Genomic DNA, 7,356 nt, shown 5'->3' on the forward strand with positions numbered 1-7,356 from the left:
TGCTTAGATTCATAATTCGACTAGGTAAAATATCATTCTTTTAAATTATAGAATATTTAATTAAATTAAGATTCCAAACTTTTATAATTGTTTTTTATTTTAAAATTATACAAGTTATAAAAATAATTAGGTTTTTTTCCTTGATACTATATTTGAATTTGTACTATATACGATTCTTTCACAAACATATGGTAATTGATACAAAATAGATTATATAGAAATATTAAAATAATAATAATAATAAATAAAAATTTCATTAATAACATTTTTTATGATATTATCCATTTATTTATGTATTTTGTACCAAATTAGTTTTGTTAGTTCATTTTTTAAAAATGACAGTGAATAATTTTTTTTTCAAATCTTCTTAGTTTTTTAGTCCTATTGGATTCCTTGTTTGAAATTCAACATAATACACACACAAACACACACACGTACACACACACACACACACACATATATATATATATATATATATATATATATATATGCATAAATATACAGAGTATCCCAGACCTTAACAACAAGCCGAAACGGGATTATAAATAAAATTAATAATAAATATCTGTAAAATATAAGTAAAATGTACTAGCATAAATCATGTCATTCTTAGGTTTTTATTTTTTTACTCCAAATTTTTTAATAATAAAATTATCAAGTATTCTAACATTTCACAAACCTGATTAAATTTTGATAAAACTTTCCAAAACACTTTAGTACATTTTTTCAAAGAGGTACTCTCAAAGTCGACTGATTTCAAAAAATTTTAATTCATAGTTCAACAAAAAGTTTTAATTCTTGAAAACTTGGGGCAATTGTGGTATTTTTTACTGTGGTCCTAGAAATGTTATTCACGGTTACGGTTTCAAAGTTAAAATGAATAAAATTAATAAAAGTTAACAACAATAATCGAAAACTGGTCATAATTTTACCAAAGCTCTAGGTTGCACTTGAAAGCTCATATAATATCCAAACAACGAGAGATTTTTTTTCTAAAGTTTTTCAGGACAGTTAAGGTCAATAGTTTCACCACGTTGTGGTTTGACGTTAATTTTCTTTTAAATTAAATATTAATTTTTCACTAACATGACCATTATTCAAATATTTTTTTCATTGAAGTGATTTTTGTGTTTTACAAATAATGTATGTGTCTTAGGATTATCGACTGAAGAAAAGTCAAACTAGGACAGAAAGGTATGAAAATATTATTAAAAAATTTTAAAAAACATAATTATTTTTATTCCATTAGCAGGATAGATGCCTATTTAAAAATATTTTTTGTTTTAATTTATATATGATTACAGATTTATTGAACAACAATTAAAAATGAAGACCTCTAATCGTCAATCCCTGCTCAAATCAATCTAGCACATTTAAATCACAAGTACCTATTACAGCATAAAAGATTACAAATCTCAACAATCAATACTATTGTATAATATATTACGTGTGAGTCTAAGCAATTGCACTTTTCATAATTTTGCTTATATTATTCTTCTTTATTCATCAGAAACTTTCATATTTTATTTACAATACAGAACTACAAGTATAATTGTACAGGAATATATTTATTATTGTAACTGTGTCAAGAGTTTATTATGAAATAAGTTATTCATAAAATCAACAAAAGCTCACTTTTTCTTTCATCCAAATATTGTGTACGAGAGCACACTCGACTCTTTTTGTAATCGATTAGATAATAGTAGCACTCTTTGTGGTCCAATTCATAGAAGAAATACGACGACCTTTGATAAAAAATGGTAAATAAACATTAGATACATTAAGATATAGGTAATTGATCGTTTTTATAGAATCTATCGGGTTATTGAGCAGCATAATGATTATTGACTATAAATTTAAAAAACATATAAATGAGAAACTAGGAAGTGGCACTTTGCCTTAAAGCAAATCACCAAGTTGATCAATAAGAATTAGTTTAATTTTCAAAACTATATAATTTTTTTATTCTGTTAATTGTAGCAAATCAAAAACTATTCAAATTAATTCAAGTTAGTTGTAGCAAATTTGTCAAAAACTATTTATCAAAAATGATTCTCTACTTTAGTTTAACATAAATTACTAATTTATTTAATACATTTTTGACTAATCTTTTTACATGCTGATTATTTTTCATACATAACACCACACCCATACCCCCCAAAAAACTAACACAAATGGTTTCTGAATTTCAAAATCGATTTAAGATTTTTTGAGGAAAGTAGGAAAACATTTTTGGAAACAGGCAAAGTTTGCATGCGTTCACATATAAACTCCTTCATTTTTAAAATGTACATATCAAGGAAATCAAAATTGTTTATCTCTAAGAAGATAATATTTTAGAAAAACACCTTGGTTCGGGGGCAAATTAGTCCAATGTCTTATTTTTACCTTTAAGGGATTTTACAACTTACAATAGCTACATTTTTCAACCAATGCAAATTATAAATTTCATGAGTATATATTTGACAGAAATAAAACTGTATATAACCTTGATCTAGTATTTCGCCAGATATCTGTATATAACCTTGATATGGTATTCATCAGCAGAGTTGGAATAAATATTTAATAAATTTTTTCCTTGCAAAATTGCTTTTTTCAACTTAATTTACTTTTTTATTTACTATTTTTTATTGTTTACACCTTTGTCGGGGTAAAGGTTCAGTTGGATCTTCTTACCCCACCCAGGTGTAAGCTTTTATAGAAGTTATATAAAATGAACTGTTGCATCTACCTTAAAATTAACAATAAATCTCATAAAACAAATAAATAAAGCATACTTAAAAATTATGTGAAGGTCTCGTAAACTAAACAACAGTGCTCACAACCAAAAAACTATCAACGAAAGGATTGTTATGGATTTTAACGCAATGCCGTTTATCTCCTGATAACGTCTTCTAAAGAATCAAGGTGATGGATGGTTATACATCTTTTCCCATCTACTTTCAAATATTGTTGTTAAAAAATTTCTAACCATATTTGCTTGTGAGATATCGGTGGTCGACGTTTTTACCCGGGGACCTTTAAGCCCCCCTCTACCCTATATATATGTATGTATATAAATACATTACTTATTTGTTTATAAATTAGATGCTTGTTTTTGTCTATGAACTTTGGTCAATTATTTTTGGCAATTAGCAGCTAAAAATCGAGCTTAATTTTGCTAAACAAAATTATTAGAATGTATCTATTGCATAAAAAATATTTTGGTTTGTATTTTATTTTTTCTTATCATTGGAAAATAGTTATTGGAAAAGTTGGTGCATTAATACGTTTACATCTTTCGATACATATTTTCAGGAAATCTCTTTAGATTATCCCTTTTATATTTTTGCTTAATTAATTCACTCTTGAGTTATACTTTTTTCGGCAAACTTTTTTTAAATGACCCGTAAAACCTGAATCGCTCATTGTCATTTTTAAGGAAATTTTAAAATATATTTTAGATAAAAGGAAAAGTGGGATATTAAAATAACAGATATATATATATATATATATATATATATATATATATATATATATATATATATATGACAAACTTAAAATTCTATATTACAATTTATTTAAGTGATTATTATTAAATTATGATAGTAGCGGTTTAAATTTAAATATATTTAAACTAATTTTACGACTGAAAAAGTGTATTTTTGTAAAATAATTTTATGAAATTTTTCCATCAACAATTTTACCGCCAACCTTCGATAGATATTAAAATTGTGCCGTGGCAAGAGAAAGGTTATGAATTATAGTTCCACATGGAATTGCAAACATAAGAGATGATTTACGGTCTAGAAACCATCGACATTTGATATTTTCAACATAAAACTTAAAAGTATATAAATTGCAAAAATATATTTTTTCAATATTGTGAATGATCTTTTTAGGAAAAAAACATTTAGGATTTAGTGATACATCAATCAACAAAAAAAAAAATCATTTATCTCTACGAGCACCATCAAGTCATGTTGTCAGGTAATTTAGTAATGACTGTTAATTCCCAATTTCGATAAACTTTCATTTCCAGCAGAAAGATTAATTTCTAGATATTATAGAGAAAGAAAACGTAATTTTCAGAGACGTATTCAGCCAAAGAAACAATCTACAAGTAAATGAACAATTTTGTCTACAACATTATAGAGAATGAATTAATAGAATTAGAATCATTCTTCATTTTCCTATCCTTCTAATAATTATTTCCTTCTTTAGAAGCATTGACAATATCTGAGGTTAATAGTATAACAAATTTTATTATAAAAAGTATGTATTTTTAAAACTGATCGTAACAATTAGTTCTAATAAAATGACATAATAAATTAAAAAAATATAGTGACATCAAATCAAGTGGATATACGCATGTGAACGACATAATATATATTAAAAAAATAGAATTAATCTTTTAAGTTTAAAATATGTATAACTAAACTATAATTTACATTGTATCAAAATAAGTCACGTTTATTTATTTCATTTCTTTCACTTCTATTCATTTGGAAACCATATTCATGAATAACATGATTTAAATAACGTTAACATAAACCACGTGTATTTTTTACAAATAATACTGTGTCAAATTTCTAAAATTATACACATTTAAATATGCTAATAAATAAAATATGCAATAGTCGGAGAACCAGTTTCCTCATATAAAAATTGAGAAAGTAAAATTATAATTAATATTATGTTATTTAACAAGAAAACAAACTGATTTTGCTAGGGGCTTGCTTTGATCTGTCTAACCTACAAAACGCACAAACATCAAATAACAATGTTATCATAACTGCATCTTTCTGATGTGTCATCAATAACACGTACGTGAAGTTAGGGTTCATGTGTAAAACGTCTGATCGAACAGCATATATACAGCTTTTACACAAATTTTACTACCAATTCATACAAAGATAGATCCGTAACATGACTTTGCCATTACAATTCATTTTATCGGAGAATTAGCCCCTAAATATTGTAATAAATGCATGTTTAGTAGATGTTACGATAACTTTGCCAAACCCAAGTTATTTACCAATATTCTGAATTTTGATGAATTTCAAAACAATTTGCCATCGCGTTACTAGCTCGCTGTCTAGATATACGAAAACTATCCCACATATACGAAACTCATTCGATATTTCGCTTTCCAAAGAAAGTGCAAGATGGCCTTTGCCTTTGGCATACAGAATTATAAATGTCACTATATATAAAAAAGTAATTAGCCATGTTACTTTATTAACAGATTTTAATTAGCATTTGATGAAAAAATGTTATATATAATCTCAGAGTATAAAGAGCAAATAGGCATCAAACTATTTTTGTATAAAAAATTTAAATTCATACGCTTAAGGTAAAGTTCTTCTTTGTACTGTACTTATTTTGAGATAGGGTCCAAAGAGAGAGAGTTGAAGTATGTTTGTTCGAACAAGTTTCCATTATTGAATTGAGTCAGCGCCCTACATTAACATGATCTGTAGATTATGTTAAGATGATTTTAAAGAGCCAAAAGTATGTTTGATTATGTTGTGTTATTAATAAAAGTCGTTATAAACCAGTTTGGTGTTTATAGCTATTGTTTTTTAACCTATTTTTATGCCTAAAATTAAAATTTAATCTATAAACCATTTTGGTGTTTTTAGCTAATGTTTTTTAACCCGAAGGACGGTTGTGACACTTGCCCTTTTCTTGTATGATTAGAATTTATGACCAATTCATAGTATTTTAGAACAGTATTTCAGTATTTCCTCGAAGATGTTCAAATTACCATTTAATGTACTTTTTCCCCGGCTAACTCGTAAATTACCAAAATTATTGCTAATAAAGAAAATGGCACAACCGTACCCAGTCTTTCCTACTAAAATTAATTAAAACTAAACCGTAATTTTAAAACTTGTGAAAAAAAGTATACACTTAGTTGGATAGTAGTTAGGATATTGTAATAAATAAAAGTAACGCTATTAGCATCATTAAATTATTAATTTGTTTTACTGTCAGTAATTTTTAATGTTTTGCAAACCATTGAAATATTAACATTCATTCGTTTTGATTAAAACAATTGTGGTAATTTTCCACTGAGTAATGGCTAGAAATTTAGCTATTCTAGAACATTCTAATAAAATTAAAACTTCGTAATGTTAAAACTTCAGGAACATCAATAAAAAAAATATACTTATAGTTAGACAGTATATCAGTAGTTTTAATAAATAAAATTAACATTGTAAGTCAATACGACGACAAAGATTTCTGCTGAAACGTTTTAACTTTCAATAACGATTTTTCAAATTTGTACTTAGGTTAGAAAATAGTTCATAAATATATAATAGTATAATAGTAATAGTAAATATTTATCCTCTGTCTAATATTTACCAAATAAGCCCAAGTATACTCGAACCACAATTCAAACACAAATCACTTGAATAATTTGAACTGAGCACATAAAGTTTACACAGAAAAAGTTCTAAGTACTTTCTAAACAATGATACGTTGGACGTATTAAATCGTCCAATAATCGTTTAAAACAATCCGATGTGCGTGTTTATCTCTCGATATGAGATTCTGTACTGTCAATCGTCCGATTTCTCATTCTTAACACGGTTATCTTGATACGAGTTTTACCTTCGCGGTGTCCATAGTAGGGATATCCCGTCTTCGGCTCTTCCACGGAGAACCAGCCGTGTATTGTTTAATGTTAAGTTTAAACGTCTTTGTATTCAATGCACAATTCGAAACGTACGAGAAATTAATTTATAATAATTGTTTGTATAATTGTCGAGAAACATGCATATTATACGTTCATGTTCATATTTATTTTATACAAAGTATGTGCGATTGCAATTCCCATATATGCCTATCAGCCTAAGACGACATCTCCTCTTAACATTAAGTTATAAATTAGTACTAGTGGCGTATGGCACCGTGCCTTCAGGCAAATTGCTGGAACTTCCCGTACCGTAATGAAATATTCGAGGAATATTAAATGTTTTCAAATATATTATTGTAAATACTGTAACTTTCATTATTCATATTTTATAGACAAAATATAAGAGTTCACGAATTGGACGACGACGTTTATATATGTACTACAAAAAAGTAAATAAACAAAACTTAATCAATCGGATTTAAAATGAAGAACATTGTCTAACATTTATAAGAATTATAAAAACTGAATTGCAAAGTTAAAATTATTTATTTAAAGTATATAAGTGAGCTTTAGAACTTTTTTTTAGATTTTTTTTTTATTTTTAAATTATTTTTAAATTTCCCCCAAAAGCAATTGTTGCGTCAACACAAGCAGAAAGTTTTTTGAATCATTCAAATCGGATGCTTAGTTCTCTCAAAAACTACCATTTTTGCACATTTAAGTCCGTATAT

The sequence above is a fragment of the Ctenocephalides felis genome, unplaced genomic scaffold (assembly GCF_003426905.1).
Source record: "Ctenocephalides felis isolate EL2017-DRISC unplaced genomic scaffold, ASM342690v1 CF-g0.4_SCAFFOLD_01886, whole genome shotgun sequence".
Taxonomy (NCBI): Eukaryota; Metazoa; Arthropoda; class Insecta; order Siphonaptera; family Pulicidae; genus Ctenocephalides; species Ctenocephalides felis.